The sequence below is a fragment of the Schistocerca americana genome, chromosome 7, assembly GCF_021461395.2.
Source record: "Schistocerca americana isolate TAMUIC-IGC-003095 chromosome 7, iqSchAmer2.1, whole genome shotgun sequence".
Classification (NCBI taxonomy): Eukaryota; Metazoa; Arthropoda; class Insecta; order Orthoptera; family Acrididae; genus Schistocerca; species Schistocerca americana.
Window position 1 is genome coordinate 414,632,974 of NC_060125.1, and position 22,784 is coordinate 414,655,757.

The window sequence follows — 22,784 nt, forward strand, 5'->3', positions numbered from 1 at the left end:
ATATATAGAGTAATTAACATACCAATGAATTGTCACTGAATCATTACAATGTGATGTAAGTGTAAAACAGGTGATCGCCAGACCAACAGTTAAGTTGACACTCTTCTGTCGATGAATTATTAATTGTTCATATATATACTATGTATGCAAATATGTTCTCAAAGCAGTAAACGAGTACATAGGGACCTAGGTGTATAAACCCGAAATAACATCCTCTGAAACCCCGACAAGTCGTCATAGCCCAGCCGTGTTTCTTACTTTCAGACTATAGGTGCTATGAAAGGTCAAATGTAAATTTCATTAAAAAAAAAGCGCTCGTGCTATATGAAGAAAACGCGACACATCGAATTAGTAGCGACTTGGATTTAACGTAAAACGTAAGAGGTGCAGTAGTGAACATAAGCATCAAACCAATGAAACAATATTTAGAAAAAGTTAGATTTCCGCTGTTTTACAGTCTACATTTATTGTTGCAAAGACTCTCAGATGATGGTGCTTGGTCGACTGATGACTCTCAGACGATGGTGCTGGGCCGACTTATTCTTGAGTATTGCTCGTCAAACTATGGCCCTTAGCAGATAGGCGAAGTAGAAGGAAGAAAGAAAAGATAAAGAGAGAGAGAGAGAGGGAGAGAGAGATGGTGGCGAGTGACAAGATCCAACAAAGTGTCTCGCGTTTCTTCACGGGATCGTTTAGTCGGCGTGAGAGAAGTTACAGTGATGCTCAGAAAAATCCATTGGCAGACGCTGAGGGGTGTTGTGTGCCACGGAGTGGAATACTATTGAAATTCGGAGCTAGCACATTACGAGAAGTAAGTCTTGCGAATTGACCAGAACGAGATAATTTGAGTAATTAGGGCTAATGCAACGTTTGTCGACAACCATTCTTCCCACGCACCATTCACGAATGGAACAGGGAGAGAGGCATCAGTTAGTGGTACTAGTAGTACCCTCTGCCAGACGCAGAGAGGTGCCTTCTGGAATGCTGATGGAGAAGTAGATCACTGAAACTAATCTTCGGAGGGTAGGCAAAGCAGGTGACCCAAACACAACGTAGTTTATGTATACTCACTGCTGTGACATTTCGTATCTGTCGTCAGGTTTATCTGCCTTCAGTTGATACTAGGATAATGTCAGAATTACTTAACTTCTCAATGTAGTGTTCAAAATGGTCAGATGTATTATCTGAGCAATGTTATGATTAATACGATGATGATAATAATAATAATAATAATTCTTGTATTTAACACACATGACCAGTTTCGGGCTCTTACACGCCCATCTTTAGGCGTCGTACTGAAATTCGCAAAAGACGGGAAATAATGTTTACACGCAGAAATATACACAAAAAACAAAGCAAAAAGTCCGTATATTTAAAAACATTTAAAAACTGTTGATCGAGCTTGATGTTGTGAAACATAAATCAATAGCAAAGCGACACCAGTCAGTTCAATGGAAGGCTTCCTGGGTAAAGAAATACGCAAAGAATACCAGCACACTTACACTTACTTGGTGCTGTGACCCCCAGCGCCACGATGAACGAGTGCAAGACGCGGTGTGCTACCAACGAGCCCAGAGCATGGAATATCGGACGCAAAGGAGGAAGAAAACTAGTGAACCAGAGTGGCAAAAGTACTGCCATCTGTTGACGGGAAGAAGAACGCGGGGCCATTAGAATTTGAATAAGAGATTTACATTTAAAATGAAGAAGGAAAAAAAAAGAAACATTACATAGAACGCTACATGAAAAACGTTAAATGTGCGTAATGCGTTGTGACGAACCGTGTTGAACAGAGCAGTACCGAACTATAGTAAACCTGAGTGGAAGATGCGACATAAAATTTATGTATAAGCCACGAATCGCAATGAAAGTTTTCCCTTTACACGAGTGGCATGCAAGTTGGCAGTTTAGCGGGGATATATATGTGGCGACGTAGAACAGCTGCCGCAGTCATCAGTTAAAAGACACACACATGGGCCACTCCCATTTACAACCATCTCGCTACTGACCAAAAAGGCAAAGCAGAGAAATCTTACAGTCCACAATGTCAGAAACTATTATGGCATTTAATAGGTAGCAGCAACAGCACTAAAAGGAAGCATTAAAAGTGGGGTCAATTTAAAACCTGCTAACGAAAAGTCAACAGCTAATCGAGGATTACATGAGATAATAACTGAGACGCTGCGTCATTGTGTGTGTCCTTGCAAATCCAAAATTTACCTGTCTGTGATGATGCAAAATGGAGTATCGTACCACATGCAACGCTTTCTCATATTAGATATTCAATATGCCCTCCGTGGGCATTGATATATGCATCAACCTGTTGTCGTAGTGAATATCGGATGCAATGATGTATCCCTGGAACATTACGTATGGTTGCACAGCCTTCGATAATTCGGGCACGGAGACTGACCGTTTTATACTGGGCTTCCGTACCCAAGAGCTTTAAAATGCCACCTGAAATAAAAATCCAGTGGGTTTAGCTTCGGAGCAGGCAACTGGACCATCTCTACGTATCCACCTGTCACCGAATCTGTTATTTGGAAGCTGACGGACACCAACACTAAAATTAGGAGGTGCTACAACGTGCATGAAGTACATGTTATGTCGCACAACTAAAGGTACATGTGATGACAGGTCAAGCAGAATGCTCCCTACGAAATTATGACAAGTTCTTCCGTTTACAATCTGATATCGCTGAAACGACGCCTCATCTCTCAACAGCACAGCTGCACTAAAATTATGGTTGTCGTTTTGTTGAATAAACCATTTGCAGAAGAGCGCCATCCAGGAAAACTAGCTGATGATAATACCTGCACACCCTGTAAGTGGTATGGTTACAGCTGGTTCTCGTGTAACACTGGCCAGGGAGACATGTGGTCGGCATTCAGTGCTGCAGCTAAATGTCTTTCGCTGACACTGGAGTCGAGGTCAGCTGCATGAAGAACTTGAGCCACCCGTTGTAGTGTCCTCGTCCTTCTAGGTCTCCCCCGGTAACGAGTATCGGGCCTGAATGCCCCATGTTCCCCAAGACGACGACCAATGGCTTCAAACGTTTCCCTGTGGGGGCACCTTCGTCCTGGAAATCTCTCCCGGCAGAAACGTCGAGCGCGGGCGTCATTGACGTCAGCTAATCCATACATCAAAGGGGAATCTGCCATCTCTGCATCTGTGCACACTGCCACTGCACGAGGCAAGTCTGTGATTAATTCTACGTAGTAGACTTTGTGCTTGTAACGTTCCTACCGACAGTTGGAACAGTTGATGTTATCTCTAAACCAGCAGTGGCGTTCGTCGCATGGCGGCAGGGACATGTAAAACAAAACACTGGCAGTGCACAACGTAACGAGATGTCACCAAGAGCGTATGTTCCTCACGATTCTAAATTTCTGTTCTTGTTTGTTCTCCGTTATAAGTGAGGTGGGGAAAGTGAGTCAACATGGAAACAAAGCGTTTCCATAATCCCTTCGTCGACGTGTTAGGAATGTGTTCACCAATTTGTGCCGTACGTTTTTGTTACACCCTGTGTTGTTCTATGAAGTTAGAATGTAACCGCATTGGCGAATTTTTCGGCTAAACCGGTAATAAGGTATAAAATTAGCCGCGAAAGTTTCTAAATTAGGTAGAGATGAACAGTGCAGAATAAGGGCCCAAAACAGAAAAATACTTGCTAATGGTTCAAATGGTTCTGATCACTATGGGACTTAACATCTGTGGTCATCAGTCCCCTAGACTTAGAACTACTTAAACCTAACTAATCTAAGGACATCACACACATCCACGCCCAAGTTAGGATTCGAACCTACGACCGTAGCAGCAGCGTGGTTCCGGACTGCAGCCCCTACAACCACTCGGCCACAGCGGGCGGCAAAATATTTGCACACAGAAATAGCCACACGCTGCAGTAAAAACAACCAAGAGAGGCCAATTGTAAAAGAAATTAACACAAACCTGTGTGAAAATGACTATTTTTTGAAACGTTGACAAAGAAAAACGTACAAGTTGAAATTTCAGTGAATAATATCTATCTTGGGCTATGCTACACCTCACTCTGTGACAACAATTGTATTTTCGTGTTGAGGTCCTTCGACTTCGCCAACTCGCAAGCAAAATTCCATATTCGATCCTAACGTAGACCTCGGGCTTCACCACAGTTCAGAGTGTCAGCACATCTAATTCTACCGTTCATGAAGTCAATACGAAAATCAGTAATTAGATTTCAAACTAATAATAAGTAGATCACAAAAAGTTATTCTCCGTATCTGAAACAAATGAAGAGTGGTAATGTCGAACATACTAAGATACTTTTTGCACAAAACTTTATTCAGTGCTATTGTCTTCCCTGTCATCTGATGCATGCCCCTAGGTTTGTTCTAAGGGCCAAATCATTTATAAAACATGTACATGGTAAGAAAATCCGCCACATTTGTAATATATTTTATTGATCGAAGTCTTTAGAGACGGGAGTCGCTGTAAACTACCGCGTTTGGAGGTCTTATCTCATCATCAGGTTTATCTAAAATGCGAAGAAAAGGAAATAGTTGTAGCCTACTCCGTTAAGCATGCTATATATGAACATATTTCAGAACAGTTGTCCATGTCCCATAAACAAAAATTTATCACTTGCAAACTGTTTGAAGCATCGATTACCAGATGGTGCATAGCATTCGCGTTTGTAACAGTTGTGTTACTAAATGTGACACTTCTGTCACTCAGTGTAACTGGGTTTTCTCTTTTGATGCTGTCAATTGTCAGGATGAGCATTCTAAAGCATTCTGTCAGGGTGAAAATATTAAATAAATTAACTTTGCTCTCTTAACAACATGTGGGTTCTTCCTTGGCTCGGGTATGAGGTCGAATGAAACATCATTTTTACATAAGATATCTTTTATTGAAGATTTGTACAACTGTATCTTACGGGATGTTCTGGTTCGGAGAGCGGCAGCTGTGTCGTTTGTGAAGTCTTCTGCTGCGGCAGCGGCGGCGGCGGCGTCTGATTATGCGTAGCGGTGTGTATCTCGTGTCGCCGTCTCGCCCAGTTGACTGGAGACGCGCAGCGCGAGGTGGCCCGTTTAATTATTGCGAGCGAAGTCGTGCATCGGATGGTGATACCTTGGATGTGGCGTCCCAGTGTTTCTCTTCTCTAAGCGGCCGCGTGTGTTGTGCGTCGACCAGAGGAGCGGCGCGGCGGGGCAAGTCCAGTGTCCCGAACTCGAACCACGGACTCCCGCTTGCCAGTCTTCGGCTGTCAGGTCTTCATCCCAGCTCACAGGTGACTGCTGAGGTGAGGCCGTCTCCTTCCCGTCCTCACGAGTCACCCGGGTAAGCAAAAATCAGACTTCAAATACCGTTTTACTTCTGTCTTCTGGCGCCGCGGCTGCTGCTTCCTATTCCATTACAGCGGCGGACTTGGTGCGTCTGTGCATGATGCAGTCTCTTCTTGCATGACGGTCTTCAGCACCGAAACTGACTGAAAACTACTGCTACTCTTCTTTTCTTCCTTCGTCTCTCGTCTTCGTCTCCGTCCCCGTCTCCGTCTTCGTCTGTCTGGCCCACTGCGTCTCGCGTATTTATTCACTTCAACTTACTGGAGGTGAACGACCTCACGGTCATTGCCTCTTCTGTCACGTTGAGAAGCTCCTCGAAGAATCTTCTTAACGTCGGTCATTGGCTCTTGGAATGTAGGCGAGGGCCTTTGCTCACATGCGACAACTGAGAAACACGTGAGCCGGTCGGGCGATGCCCTGATGGCTGAATCGACAGCGCCCGCTTATGTGGAACTTGCTGACTTCACGGTCATTGTCTCTTCTGTTCTGCTGTTCTGCCCGCTGTTTGCGAGTATGTAACTCTCTAAACTAAACCAAGGTTTTCATTTATAGTCTAATTTCTAGTTCACTTTGATTTCACTAATTTATTTACTTAAGTACCACTCAACACGTTCTGCAGTGTTTCTGTCTTGCCAAGTGCCATGCGTCAAGGTCTCGCACGTAGAATGGGATGATTTGAAGAGATAACACACAAGACTTCGTCAGCGGGCACACACTTTTGAGCTGTGACTGAGACTATGCGGTCATAGCTGATAATTGAAGACAGGTATGCAAGGCCATTGGTTCGCAAGATCCACACAAGACTCTTTAGTCATATAAATCTATGATCACATTCCATGTAATTTAATGCATACAATTGATTTATCTCATTTAAATATAATGTTGAAACAATTTTGACACTGCTGTTACATAAGATATCTAAACGCAGTACGCTCAAGGTGTCTCATATTCATCCGTCTCAAATAGGTATTAAAACTGGAGAATGGGAAACTAACAGTATATTTAAAAGAGGAAAGACCATGTCTCATGTACGCTATACCATGTTTCATCGGAAATACCAGCTGTTTTTATCCGTTGCAAAACAGAGTTACCCACTGAAGAATTTGACACCCCTCAGTCAACAGCAACGGAGTTCTACAGTAATCTTTGCAGCGTCTGATTCCAAAAATGTAGTATATAAAGAAATACATGTCAATACTGTGAATTTGTTTCCTTGGTTTTCAACTTGTTATTCCCTCCTAAAGAATTATTTGCTATCTACACTTCATCAACAAAACATTACTGTCGCATCTCTGTTCTTGTATTCCCACAAATAAAACGTAGTGCCCCTGCATTAATGAAATGTGGACCAAAAACATTGTTATTTGTACTTCCAACCAGTCACTTTCTTGGTATCGCACTTAGAACGAATTATTTATTTTCTAATTACTCATTTTTTGAAGTAATGAGCTGAACATCAGAATTCTATGGTATCACAATGTTTCCTCAATTATTTGGATACAACTACGTTAGGTATAAAAGAGACATGGTTAGAAGTTCTCCTGACAAACTTGAAGCTTGACAATTTACAATTCCATCCTTTAAATGTAATCAATTCTTAGGTTCCGCCGGAAATAATCATTACACTCAAAGATTCTCACAGGCTGCCCTATACTATCATCAGATAGGCTACGAAAAACGTGACCGAATTGCACGCAATAGAAGAGCCGCGGACAGCTCAAGTGCACTTCAACCGTTAATTTACTGAGCTTGGTAGTAATCTGCCTCCCCCTACCCCGCCTCACCGCAACTTAAAGTTTTACGCTGCAGATGAACAATAGAATTGTATTCTCATCATTTATAACCATGAAACGCCACCGAGTAGAGAATATAAGTATTCAATTTTGAATTTAAGTGGCACACGAGGACACATAACGACACGGTTGTATGAATTACAGTTGTGTTTCTTAGTGCCCTTCTCTTAATACCAAAGCCCACTGATGGAGCCTCTCATGACTGCACGTAAGGTAAAAGGATTGGAGTTCACTGCCATGGCGGACTGACAAACTGGGATACGCTGCACAGTGGGCCAGCATGCTTCAAAACCTGGACAGAACAGAAAAACAGAAAGGTAATCGTTGCGACTGTAGTCTCGCTAAACTTTGCATACTGGTCCAGTGCTAAGGAGTCATTCCAATCTGAAGTCGACATGATATGTGCCGTGACAGTTGACTATAAACAGTGTATCGGACAACGACACATTTCCTCAGATACTTTTGTGTGGCCTGTTTAATACGATAGCGATCGTGCCTAGTTGTCATGACGAAATAATATGGGTAGCTCTCCAGAAAGTATGCTTAACACCTTTTTAAGCGGTGTAAAGACGTGTATCGACTAAACTACTCCCATTAGTATCCAAAATCGTTGTCTATAGGATTTCCTTTGTATGACTCCATTTTTGTAAATGGCTCTTCTACTATCTTAATAGTACAGCTAACAAGCTAAAATGCGTGCATCAGTTTGCACGTTTTTATAGGACGGTCATTTTGCTACCGTGGGGCATTAGCAAATAATTTTTTTTAATAGGTCATATTTGCCCCATTAATATTGTTTTTTTCGCAAAATGTGTCAGAACCTTTCAAATTCTGTACAGAGATGTATAGGACTAAAACTTATCTATCAAGAACTACGAAAAAAATGCATGTATCTCAAAAGTCGGGTGCCACTTTCGCGGGACTCAAAATATTCTGTAATAATTCCCGATGCTGACATCAATCCACATAGTTTCGATGCACAGATATGCCATAATCTAAGCTACTCTGTTGCCGAAATATCTGGTATTTCAAGATGCGCAGTAAGCTCGGAATAAGGATACCCGGCATTACTGTGAAGATTTTTCATGCAAACATTCCCGTGAGATAACGACGCGTGTCAAATTCCATTGGCTACTGGCAGCTACGAATCCATCCATCTCCAGAGTCCAAAATATGACGGAGAAAATAAACAGAAGCCACTTGAGGCGAAAGACTTACTTTTAGAATTGTGTGCCACTGGACAGCACTACAGCGACCCTTGTGAAAGCAATAATGACGCAAGTGACCCATGTGACCATGATTGCGATTGCAAAATGTAAAATATCGAGTAAAATATTTCAGTACTGTATTTCGACATGTAATTCGTTATCAGCGACTTCACAACATTCTACCCTATGTTTAGATCGAACCCGCTAAATTTATAATTTCCGATCCTCCAAATTAAATCCACTATTTAGATTTTTGTAATGTCATCATTGAATTGTAATTTCGTCATTGGATTGCTAACCACAGTCTCTAATAGTCTAAAAGTAAACAGTTTTGTAGGGTTCTATATTCATTTCTCCGATACTTCCAGGTTTCGAAACGAGTTGGTTCAATGTACCGCGTGGAGGAAGCACACTGCAGAGGCGTCATGAGCTTCATCGTACGCATGGACGGTGCTTGGAAAAACATGCTGCTGAATATCTTCAACTGACAATTGTGGAGCAACATATGGTCACAGTGCGCCACAATTCCCTGTTGATTGATATCTTTGTAGTAACACAATTTCGGTTTTTAGTATACAGGGCGGAGAAAACTTGTGTCATGAAATTTTAACCCTGGATAGCTGATGGCAGTAGGAACCAAAATTAGTATTGTTGTGTTGGTCGACAATGCACCATTTTCAAACTATGGAAACTTGGCGCCACACGCTCCGATTGGCAGTGGGATTGCCCTGTTGCCGTTCGTCGGTTGATGGGCAGCGCTATGGTTGTTGGTTCCACTTACCGTGCGGGTTGCCTTGGATACATCACGACCTCCGGCAGGTAAAATATTCTCCGTCATGCGTTGATCAGAGCATCCTGCAACAGGGTAATCCCGCAGCCAAACGGAGCGCGTGGTGCCAAATTTCCGTAGTTTAGAAATGGTACGTTGTCGACCTACACAACATTAGCATCAGCTATCTAAGCTTAAAATTTTGTTACACATTTTGTCTCGACCCTTTGCTATTATCATTATCAATACACACTTAGATATCTCGCTCATAGCTGTGTTTTATAGTGTTGTCACCACGATGAAAGGAGACACATCATTCTATTTTTTGTTTTGTTTTTTGTTTTCCTCTTAATGCTGAATTGCAGCGGGACCTGTTCCATTCTTTTATTCACTGATGTTCTTACAATATTTCGTATTTTACGTTACTTTTATTTTTTAGATATCTTTTACGTCGTGATTCTTTTTAAAGAAGAAAAAAGCAACATTCCACGTTATGGAAATGTTGTAACTGCTGGCCGTTACTTATAACTATTGAATCTTTACTGTTAGTATTGACACACGTACTGGAAAGTGAGCACGTCGACTTTACGCCAGAGTTAAGGGTGCTGCCTCTATTTTAAGAGTGCAATCTGTACCATTCGTTTGCTGCTATACAGACAAATATTTTGTAAATGTCTCTTAAAGAGTTCTGTACTGTGATTTTTATTTTAGAATGGATTGATTGCGGTACTTGGTGTCGAAACCAGTCGTCAGTAGGCTACATAAATGTGCTACTACAGCAAATTTTTTTCAGACGTAAATGTCAAAATCGATCTAACCAACAAACAATATTCAGGATGTCCCTCCTGAGTTATTTGAGGCGTTTTCTCTGGCGTTTCATGACGTATTTGCCTTTTCGTGTTTGCAGAGTGTAACTGGAGTCAACCCAAACAAATGTTGCTCATCGTATCTTCGAAGCGATGCACAGTGGCAACGGAAAGCGTCCGTTTGTTTCCTGTTAGAAACAGAATGATTTTTAATGCGGATTTTTATGCTGCCATTAGACAGAGCCGTCCCGCATTACTCTACTACGATACTCGTTGTGTATAAACAGGAACATTAAAACACGATGAATAGCGAGTACTCCAGTAGCGGCGAAACAGCGCTGCTGCGTTTAATGTAGCGCTACCATCAATCGCGAGCCTGGGAGGTACGCTAGTCGCTGACACAGTTCTGGTTATTCATCGTCTTTTAATGATACTGTCAATACATAACGAATTTCGCACTAGAGTAACACGGGCTGCATAAAATTCCTCTTCAGAACGTTTTCTTTATAACGAAAAACAAACGGTCGCTTTTCGTTGACAGTGGGCGTCGCATGAAAGACCTGATGAGCTGTTCTTGCTTGGGATGACTGAAGCAACACATTGCAAAAACGAAATTGCAAAAATCTGCGGAAACAAGAGAGAAAAAGCGCCTCCTGACTCTTAGGAGCGGCACCCTATAAATAAACACTGACTATAAAGCTGTTACTATAAAGCAGTGTATATTCTTTCGGAAAATAACCAACTCTGAGATATTTCTTTTTATGCCATTAGATGTTTTAATTCTCAAGTATGTAAAACTTATTTGACTGGAAACTCAATAAAATAACCATAAGCGTATAAGATTTGACAGCTGCAGATAGTTAGAGAAAATGTGTAAAATACTGTACGATAAGGATGAGATAAAAGTATCAAATATCATAGTACTTGAAAGTTGTGCACTGTGTACGCTCATGGTACGTAAATAATAAATAACAAAACGTAAAAAACTACTATACTGTAGCAAAACAATCAGTCTTACAAAGTAAGAGATTTCGGTAAAGCTACGATGAATCGGATCGTAACCCTTACCCATCTATGTTGGACCCATCACAGGCAACGTGGGGTTCCACCTCGGCTAGGAAGAGAGTTGTGCTTTAGTAGCCTGCATAAAAGGCGAGTAGCCAGTTAATATCAGGGATCGGATCATGAAATGAATGAGCCGGGGAGTGGCCCACGTTGGTCCAGACAGGGGTTTGAAGTATTTATTTAGTGGTTAGTATTGTGTAATACCGAAAATATTTTTATTTGCGATGAGAGAACTGAATTGGTATGGAGTAAAGATTTAGGTTGAGCGGCAAGTGTCTACACCATGAAAATATTTTTTAACAAAACTAAACAATCTCTTTGTTGATCCTTGAAAATATTTAACATACCCAGCACAAGTGAATCAATGAACATGAAGGCAAGGTCTCATAACCAAATGTAGCAGGAAGTACAATTCAAATTTAGTTTTACAGAGATTCATTTACAACCCATAGGGAACAGATTCTCAGATTGCCCCCTTGGGCAGTTGAGGCCCAACTAAATCAGAAAAAAGGTGCATCGTCAAAAATGAAAAACTAAAAATCTTAAGCCCAGCCAGAATCGGCGACATCCTAGATAGTGAAATTGTGAGTATTTCTTTAACAACTGAGTGACAATACATTAAATAATGAATCATTAAGTTTAGCTATAGACAATTTTTAAAAATCTATATAACCAGGAACCTTAGGAAAAACAAAGAAACACGTAAATTTTAAGACTTTTGATCTTAACTGTAGTGTTCTGAACTCCTTAAGGACGTTTAAATAACACTGCTCAAAAGGAAAAATTCATGACTTTAACTAAGCTAAACGTTAACTCTGTTGCTGCACCACAGCACACAAAGAATTTATAACGAACACCGTACATGCTTGTGATAGTGCGCGAGAGGTCATAACGAGGTTGGCAAGAAATCTTAATCCCACAACTTACACTTCGTTGTAAGATTAGTGTTCAACATCTTGATTTGATTTTATCAGGGAAACAAAAAAAATATTGGACTCACTGCAGCTCGCACAGAAACAGAATTTACTCTGCGGTATCGTTCCCAGTGTCGCCAGTAAGGCCAACCAATGTCCTGTAACAGTGGAAGGGGATCCTTTACCAGTGCTTTGCTAGACACAGTTTCTTCAAGTCTTGTTGATCTGAATATTCTGTGTCTTTAATCACCAATGCCTCGCATTCGAAGATCAAATGTCATGCGGTTTCCTGGCCCACACAACACATCCCAAATTTGGGGTCTTCTTCTTTTATCCCCACTGTATGTAAGTGTTTTTTTGAAATTCCTATGGCCTGTCAATAGTCCAGCCATGAGTTTCATTTCTCTCCTGTTCAAGCCCTGGATTGAGAGACTTCTCTTAGAACATGGGTTCGCAATCAATATCTTTCCATGTTTTTGCTTCTGGACCTTAGCTCAATATTCTACTTGTTTCGTTGTGCAATCTCGTAGTTTTATTTTAATCAACCCTTGGTGATAGGCAGGAGATGTTCCGGTCCAATAACTGATGTCATCGCCCCTGTCCTTGCCAACCTATCGGCTTGCTCATTACCACTAATCCCTGAGTGACCAGGGACCCACAGTAGGTTTACCTATTGCTTTCTCCTAGCTCCACAAGGACTCTGTGGCATTCCGGCACGATCTTTGATCTTGCTGCACAGGCTGCCAGTGCTTTCAGGGCTGCTTGGCTGTCTGAATAAAGGAACATCCTACGAACTTTGTATCACCTCCGCAAATTCTCCTCCTCTCACACCCTGACAGCAGATATTACTGCCTGAAACACAGTGACCATCTTCCCTAGAGAGATTGCACCCCATGTAAGCCAGCCCCAACACCTTGGTCTGTTTTGGAACCGTCAGTGAACCAGACTATGTCCCCAGTACGGTGTCGAAATTTGTTCTCCCAGAGTTCTGTACTTGCTATTACCACATTGAAAGGCTTGTTGATGCTGCTAGGAGTTATTGTACAGTCGGCCGACATTTCCTCAACCATACCTGTGTCTTCCTCACTCAGTATTTTAGTGTGAGATCCTGGATACCCCAGTGAGTTCCAGTCTTTAACATGTGAGCTTCTGCTACTTCCTCCATCTTTACCCACAGGTGTAATGGGGGCATTTTCAACATGGTTCCCATCCCAGCAGCGGGTGTGCTGCTGTAATGGCTAAGCAGTTCAATCTCAGCACCTTAGCAAGCTCCTTAGCAGCTACCTGCAGTTCCAGCTTTTTCTACCACACTGTAGCCCCATAAGTGATCATTGGTCCTACCACCATGGTGTATATCCAGTACATACTCTTGGGTCTGAAGCTCTCCTGGTACTCATTAGAGCACCGTTCGCCTTGGAACAGGTGCTCCTTATGTGAGAGGTCTACGATAGTTTCTCATCCAGTGTTACTCCTAAATATTTCACCATCCCATTCACTGGTAGCGTTTCATCGAGAAAACTGAGTTTGCAATATGTGTATTGGATCTGCAGAAGGAATGACCTCTAGGTCCTGTTTCCTGCACCAATTTTCCACAATGTTCAACGCTCCTTGTGCCACAGCAACACAACTAAGCAGATTCAGAAAGATGTAGGTTGCAGTAGGTACTGGGAGGTGAAGAAGCTTGCACAGGATAGAGTAGCGTGGAGAGCTGCATCAAACCAGTCTCAGAACTGAAGGCCACAGCAACAACAACAACAACTTACCTTCATGGAGACAGCCATGTCGAGCGTCTCGGACGCAAACTGAGGAAAAGAGTGTGTCGCACGTCTGTTACTGTGAATATTATGAGGCTCATGTCGCCATACCGTGATCAAATTTGTATCTTTCTTATGTTGTTCCATAATATATTCCCTTAAGTCAATAATATGCTGTTCAAATCTGACGTCATTTTAAACTGTAGTTCTCTTTCTACAGCGTTTTGAAACCGGAACTGTCTGATAACCTCATATATATATTGCTGCACCAAGAATTGCAGATGATAAACGGATATTCATTGCGCAAATACATTATACTAAAACTCACATGTGATTACATTTTCACGCAATTTGGGTACATAGATCCTCAGAAGTCAGTACCCAGATCAACTACCCCTGGCCGTAATAACGGCCTTGATACGCCTGGGCATTGAGTCAAACAGAGCTTGCATGGCGTGTACAGATACAGCTGCCCATGTAGCTTCAACACGATACCACAGTTCATCAAGAGTAGTGACTGTCATATTGCGACGATCCATTTGCTCGATCACCATTGACCACACGTTTTCAGTTGGTGAGAGATCTGGAGAATGTGCTGGCCAGGGCAGCAGTCGAACATTTTCTATATCCAGAAAGATCCGTAAAGGACCTGCAACATGCGGTCATGCAATATCCTGCTGAAATGTAGGGTTTCGCACGATTCGAATGAGGGGTAGAGACACGCGTCGTAACACACCGGAAATGTAACGTCCACTGTTCAAAGTGCCGTCAATGCGAACAAGAGGTGACCGAGACGTGTAACGAATGGCACCCCATACCATTACGCCGGGCGATACGCCAGTAATGCGATGACGAATATACGCTTCCAATGTGCGTTCACCGCGATGTCGCCAAACACGGATGCGACCATCCTGATGCTTTAAACAGAACCTGGATTCATCCCAAAAAAAGACGTTTGGCAATCGTGCACCCAGGTTTGTCGTTGAGTACACCATCGCAGGCGCTCCTGTCTGTGATGCAGCCTCAAAGGTAACCGTAGCTATGGCGTCTTATCTGATAGTCCATGCTGCTACAAACGTCGTGGAACTGTTCGTGCAGATGGTTGTTGTCTTGCAAACGTCCCCATCTGTTGACTCAGGGACCGAGACGTGGCTGCACGATCCGTTACAGCCATGCGGATAAGGTGCCTGTCATCTCGACTGCTAGTGATACGAGACCGTTGGGATCCAGCACTGCGTTTCGTATTATCCTCCTGAATCTACCGATTCGATATTCTGCTAACAGTTATTGGATCTCGTTCAACGCGAGCAGCAACGTCGCGACACTATAAACCGCAATCGCGACGCGGTAGAATCCGGCTTTTATCAAAATCGGAAAAGTGATGGTACGATTTCCCCTCCGTACACGAGGCATCACAACAACGTTTCACCAGGTAACGCCGGTCAACTGCTGTTTGTGTATGAGAAGTCGATGGGAAACTTTCCTCATGTTAGCACATTGTAGGTGTCGCCACCGGCTCCAACCTTGTGTGAATGCTCTGAAAAGCTAATCGTTTGCATATCACAGCATCTTCTTCCTGTCGGTTAAATCTCGCCACTGTAGCACGTCATCTTCGTGATGTAGGAATTTTAATGACCAGTAGTGTATATATACACCCTGATCTCAATAATCACCTAACTACACGATGTAGTTTTAAGAAAAGACACGCAGTCGGTTTCCTTCCGAAACAGAGCCACTTTCATCACGTATCTATTGACCGGGTGAGAGCTCACGCCGCATGTACTCCCCTGCGAGTAAGCAGCTGCCTCGGCTGGTGCCAACGGAGTCTGCCAAACTGCATCAGGGCGGCGGTCGTTGCCCATTAAGACGCCCCACACGTCGCGGTATCGGTAGGCAGGCGGGAGCCGCCCACCGGCCACTAATGTGATCACTCGGGAGCGGCGGTGGCTGCGAAGGCGGAGGCGGAGGCGACCGGCCCACGGGCCGCGGCCTGTCCTGCCTGCTACTGGCGCCAGTGCCCTCGCCGCTAGCTGCTGCTTAATTAGCGGTCTGCTCGTTAGCGCGAGACTGGCGCCAGCTGCTTGGCGCCCAAACTCTCAGACTGCGTCGCTCTACAAGCAGGCTCCACTCTGCGGCTCGAGAGGAAACTCTGGGCCATCTTCCTCCAACTACATCGATGTTGACAGGCTACGAGGCACCGAAAAGTGCTCTGCGCGCTCGTAACGTAGAGGCGGCAGCTTTAAGAACCAGGAATTCCGGTGAAGCTCAGGCGTCGGTTTACTGAAAACATAGAAAGAAAAGTAACGTCGTCATTTCTAGGTAGGTGGATCTTTCTAGTCGACGACATGGAGGACGTCTCGGAATGAGCTTATGAAATATAGAGTGTTTTGGTATTCCCGTTACAGACTTCTAGGACTTGTAGAATGGAGTGAGTAGACAATAATTTGAACGGGGTCCGCCTGCTTGCCTCACACGCAAGTGGGCCCGAGTTCGATTCCTGGCCGGACTGGAGAACTTCTCCGCTCGGGGACTGGGTGTTGTTTTGTTCACATCATCATTTCATCATCATCACCGATGCGCAAATCGCCCAATGAAATAAGACTTGCACTTGTCGGCCGAACTTCCCCGGTTGGGGCCCCTCGGCCAAAGATACCATACAGTCATTTTTCATTTTCATTGAACGGGAGCCCATGTAGGGTACCATACGGTTTCCGTGCTACAACCATCTGAAAACATGGTATCTCGAGCACTTTTACTACCAGTTTTAGAAGAAATTGATTAGGCGTGACCCAGTATATCACTTCTTTGGCAGTTTGCACATTAACAGCCAAAGAAATTGCTCGTGCAGTCGTTGACTGGTTCTACTCAACTACTACTACTACTACTACCACCACTGATGTAGTATGGCCTCTTCTAATTCGGGTGTGCTGCATCTCCTTGGAGCACCATAATCACACTCGTTGATGTTGAAGGTACCTATTGGCGAAGCCGTTATATTATTCTGGCGAAAAGGGCATGCGATGGAGTCGGCCACTCTGAAGAGTCTTGTCGGTGTATTCTGCACACGTGTATTCAACAATGCAGCTCACCACACACACACACACACACACACACACACACACACACACGTGAACGAGCCTCGAACCAGGCCAGAGAGAAAGGACTGACGTCAAATGAAATCAACCGATCCGACGTAATCACCTCCCACCATGAGTATCCTGTTGCATGTCTAAAAAGCGAACTTTTTTTAAACGGCTGTAGCATGGAAACTCTGCATTTCCGTGCATGGGTTCCTATTAATCACTCATTCCCTTCTGTAATTTCTAGAAGATTGTAACCTAAATTTCAGAACCCCTAATATATATTTTTTACTATCTTTCATGATGTGTTCAGTTGTTGGTTGCAGAAAACAGGATATTAAAATATTTTACCACTTGCTTGCAGTAACACTGTGTGCTGAAGTGTACCGGGTGAACAAGAATTCCGGCAACGAAATTTGGTAAATTGTTCTTGTATACGTTTTGAGTAATATGATGTTAGGGACTCGTGATCTTCGGTGTTTCTTTATAAACAATCTAATTATCATCTGTTCGTTTCGTTACCAGAATTACCTTCATTTCTACACAAATATCTATGCAATGCGGCAATGACCTATAATACACAATCACCAATGCCCACTACTCAGACAAATAGTAATAATGTAAAGGCAACGGGGCGGCAGTCGCTGCGTGTGTACAGCGCCGTTGCGTCACCCTGTCATAGCAACCAACAAACCCATAGACAAGATTCATGCCGGCCAACGCTTGATCAGAATACATATCCACAGTGCTGTGTAACGCTGCTATCAAATGCTGAAGAGTGCAGGAAAAACAAACCCGACGCACAACCGAGCAGCAGTGGATGCAAGTTTGTAGATAAACAGTATAGTGGCCATTACTTATATTAACAGCAGGAACCGTAACTGACCGCAACACGTTTATCTTCCATCAAGCTACACAGCGCATACCGTTGACGTTGACTTTTAATCCAGTGCGCGTGGTGGCAAGATATCGAACGAAGTGCTGTTACTGTGTTTTTGGCACACCGAAGACTATGGGCCATTTACGAAAAAATACTCAGAAATACAGATACGGAAGGAAATCACACTAATAAATCAAAGAAAATCCCCTCAATCTGTAACGAGTCAACAGGGAGCATGGGGGCCCTTATACAAAAATAGGTGAAAAATATCCCTAAGTCATCTCCGAAATTTTGCCTGGGGATTTCATCTTCGTTCTCTGTACAATAATGTAGATCTTCAGGTGAAAATTGTCATGGTTATATAAATCTTTTCCTTCGAAAAGAAACTGCAGTGAGTGTTCTGTTGTAATGATACACACTGACGGAAAAAAGGAAACGAAACGCCACAAAATCGTATAGTATAAAGAAATTTCGGTAATACATTTGCCTAGATAACTTATTTAAGTGCGTGAAATTGCAATAACCTCTAACTTCTGAAACAGCACTCGTCCACGGAGACTCCTTTCCAGAAAAACTCACGAAACATTTTAATTTCACACATTGATCTTTAACTGCAAATACGTAGTGCACAATCCCATACTATTTATTCACGTAGTTTTGGGTGAAATTACAGCAAGCTTGCTTAAAGGGAAGTATTTCTTTTTTAATGTTGAAATTTCGGTCAAAGTGTTGTTTCTGACATATATACTAATTTCAAAGGAAAACGGGGCAATTATTTAGTACAGAAATCATTCAGATATTAATGTGTCTTTAATACTGTTGTAGTATGAGATAATAGTATTGAATAATACACAACAGCAGGAAAATGGTATGTGATATGCACATTTTTCAATATTTTACTTTCAGTCTTTTGAACTTTATGAAATTGTACAGCCATACTTTAAACTAAATCTGCCTTCACATTGCCTTGCATTAGGCTGCACTCGAATATTCTACTCACGGACCGTAACTCCACATTCAACTGTTGGCCAATTGTAGATTGTGTTTTAAAATGCCTGGAACGTATTAGGAATGTGTCATTCTAATTTCTCGATGTCAGCAATTTTTTCCCAACAGTTTCACACATATGTGTTATATGCTTTCTCTGTGGGAAATGAAACTGAAGAGATGTAGTCAGTACCATGAGGGAAAGTGTGCATGACAGGACTTCGGATACCTTTCCTATCACAGTACCAGGATTGTTAACTTTGCATTTACGATCAATAAATTGGAACACCGCAAATGACTGCCTCTCATCCCTGGGCACATTCCTGCTGGCACTCTCCAGAGAGAGAGAGCTTCCTTCTGTAAAATATAGGCCACCCGTGTTTAAACGCAAGGATGTCGCTTCTTGAAACTGCCTTCATTTGGAACTTATTAGCTTTTGAACATGAGTTTGCAATCAGTTCAACACATTGCTTGATGTGGATAATAGTGAGGAATCGCTCTGAGACTGCCAAGGCCAGGAAAAACCTTACGACGGTATGTTTCCTACTTTGCCAGCGGCAACCATATGAAAAGTCATGCAGATGTTTAATGCTGTTTGGGATGTTGCCAGTGATGAAATCTAATAGAAATTAACACACCTTATTGGGGTCTTCTTTGCCGTTCTGTCGCAGTAAATGTAGAATTTTGATTCGCCGGTCTTCAGGTGCTGTATATTAAAGACATTAACAGTAAGCTGACGATAGTAGAAGACCTCTTTAACTGATATATTTAGTAGGCATAAATTCTGCTTGAAGTCAATAGCATTTCCTGCTGCTACCTCATCATTAATGTATTTCCCCTTAATTTCACAACTTGTCGAAGAAAACTTAGCTGCCCCTCTCTGGTGTGTGACGAGTTCTTCAGAAGCTACCCGTTTAGCTGTTATCGTTAACCATTGTATTCTTCATTCTAGTTGACAGCTCTTCACATTTGCCACACGTGTCATCTTAGTGAACGTGACACAAAATGAAAATTTCTCCATGAATATTCAGTGAGAATACTCGTGTTTTACAACCACGTCGGAATATTTCACTTGAAACTGTTCATGGATAATTTTTACTTTGAGCAGTTCGTACAAATAATGGTGCTCTCGAGAGCTATAGGGGGCTACTATTTCCTAGTATGTGATAATATATTCAACATTATCATTTACCTTTCTAACAGTTTACGCTTTGCCTGAACGATTTTTACCTCTTTGGTCGGTAGGTGACTTCGTCATGCCATGCCATGCTTGGGAATACTTGCTTTCGTAACTCCACTTTTCCAGTACGAGAATTCCCGGAATACATGAAGTTTTTCTGTCTAGTTTTTCTCTTAGAATCGTTTTCTCCTTTTCGCGAACGTCTTCTTCCAATATTCTCGACAGGGATCAGCCCTTGGAGATAATAGTCTGGTGCATCCATTGAGTCAATATGATAAAAATGTGTGAGGATCTCTGCCGGCCAGGGTGGCCGAGCGGTCCTAGGCGCTACAGCCTGGAACCGCGCGACCGCTACGGTCGCAGGTGCGAATCCTGCCTCGGGAATGGGTGTGTTTGATGTCCTCAATAGTTAGGTTTAATTAGTTCTAAGTTCTAGGGGACTGATGACCTCAGAAGTTAAGTTCCATAGTGCTCAGAGCCATTTGAACCAATTTCTGAAGATCTCTGACCTTCACAATAGCGTTCTCAAAGCGCCGTCGAGAACTTCTGTAAAGTGCGATAAATATTCTATGTGAATCAGCAATACCAGCATTTTGCTTACTATTAAATTGTGCAAAAAATGTGCATAACAATGTACAATGGCTACAGTACATACGCCTTTATCAGCCAGCACTAATTTGTTACTTCGGTACTATTTTCCTACTGATGTTACCGTACTCGTGCCCTTTAGTACACAGTCTTTTAATCTGCTCATGTTGATATTCCACATTCCTCCCTCCCATCTTCCCTCTTACAGTCCCTCAATCTCGAACTGATTTATCAGAAGACGTGTTACACGATTTTAAACTACATGCCTTTTACTCTCTTCGCACTTGGAAGAATAGTGCGAGAGCTTGTGCGTCACTTGTTTCACTTCTACCTACACTGCATATGGGAACAACATTTCTCTAGGACAGGTGTTCTTTACGTGCTTACATTAAATTTTGCCGGTTCGCGAGATATTTCGCGCAGTGGCGATACACAGTTCGTTTCGAGTAACGCTGTGGTAAGTAGGACATCCAGGGTTCGAATCCTGGTCTGGCACATAATTTCACTCGTCACCGATGATTCCACATTAAGTCTCGATACATCTGACATCACTAGTTCCTTTCCTATCTTCCCGCTCTACCCTTAGATTTACTAAATGCTTCAGTCTGGAACCGCACGACCGCTACGTTCGCAGGTTCGAATCCAGCCTCGGCCATGGATGTGTGTGATGTCCTTAGGTTATTTAGGTTTAAGTAGTTCTATGTTCTAGGGGACTGATGACCTCAGATGAAAAGTTCCATATTGCTCAGAGCCATTTGAACCTTTTTTCACTAAACGTGTTTGCCTCTATAAGTTAGGAAGTAATAGGCGACGGAAACATTTATTGCGATAGGTCACCATAAGAAATGTTGCACTGTCTGCGGAGCTATGAACATAGTTTATTGTGTTAATATCCAAAGAGTTACAGCAAAAATATACCATTTCTTAAATGGAACAATAGTTTTTCTATCATGCACTGGAATTCTAAATGTGGTGCGGGCGAGTTGTAACGTCGTCGGTGTCACGGAGCGAGAAGCTTCCTCGATGCGCTGTTAGTCTGCCGACTGTCACCGCACACGGCCGTATACCCAACAGTTGGAGCCACACAAACAAACGGGGCTCAATATACCACAGTGACTGACATCGGATGGAGATGGCATGCACGAACAACGTGTACGTTGATATGTTGCTGATCCTCGGCGAGTGCCGACAGGATGCCACTGAAGCAGCCATGGCGTACGCCTTGAGATATCCTAGGCAAAGAGCTCCGGCAGCCATTAGGTTCTTACGTGCCCAACCATGACTTCGGGAAACTGGCAGCTTGGTAATGCGGCACAGTAACAGACGAAGAAATGCAAGAAGTGAGGAGGGAAAGGTGTTTGTTTTAGCTGTAGTACACCACTACCCTCATATCAGCTTACGAGCCCTTGCTGCAGTCGCTGGCGTCAGTCTCACATCTGTGAGGCGTATAGTACACAGCCATAGTACACGGCCGCAGGTTTCACCCGTAGCGCCTGTCACTGATCCAGGAGCTGCATGGGAACGATTTCCGTGGGAGAGTTACATTCTGTGAATGGGCCATGCGTAATTTCACGCTGGAGCCTTTACAAGGTGTTATGTTCTCTGATGTGTCCACGTTCACAAATTATGGTGCAGTGAATCGCCATAACGTGCACTACTGGGGCGCAGACAATCCTTAGTGGGTACGACCTGTGAACCGTCATCGTAGGTGGTCTATTAATGTATGGTAAGGAATCCTTGGGGATGAAATCATCGGTCCACACTACTTCCCAGGTACACTGACAGGTGAGTTACGTCGGGCGTTTATAATAGACAGTTTAGGTGGTCTCCTTGAACATGTGTGTCTACACACGAGAGTCCTTATGTGGATGCAGCACGATGGTCACCCAGCCCATTCAGCGCATGCTGTTGTGGAAGAACTAAACAAAAGGTTTGCAGGAAGGTGGTTGTTTGGGCGCCATGGTAGTCATTTTTGGCTCGCAAGGTCGCCCGATTTAACACCATTAGAATTTTTTGTGTGGTGATATCTAAAGGATCGTGTTTATGTCACTGAGCCCACATCCCCAGGTGCTCTAAAACGTCGTATGGAGGACGTATGTTGCTCAGTGACACCGGCGATGTTACATCTCGTCCGCAGATCCTTTAGAAGGCGTATTGCATTGTGCATTCAGAAACATGGACACACATTTGAACATCTCGTTTAAATCAACTTCCACCGCCAGAACATCCATCACCCACCACATAGCCATTTATTATATATAGAATGTGGTATCCGCCCCCGAAACTTTGAAGGGTTGTACCTCCCAAACTGAAAGTGACAGGAATGTAATTTAAATTGATATATACACAGCTGGTGTTACTCGTTCTAGTGCACGATAGAGACAACTATTGTTCCATTTAAAAATTGTATCTTTTTGCTGTAACTCTTTGGAT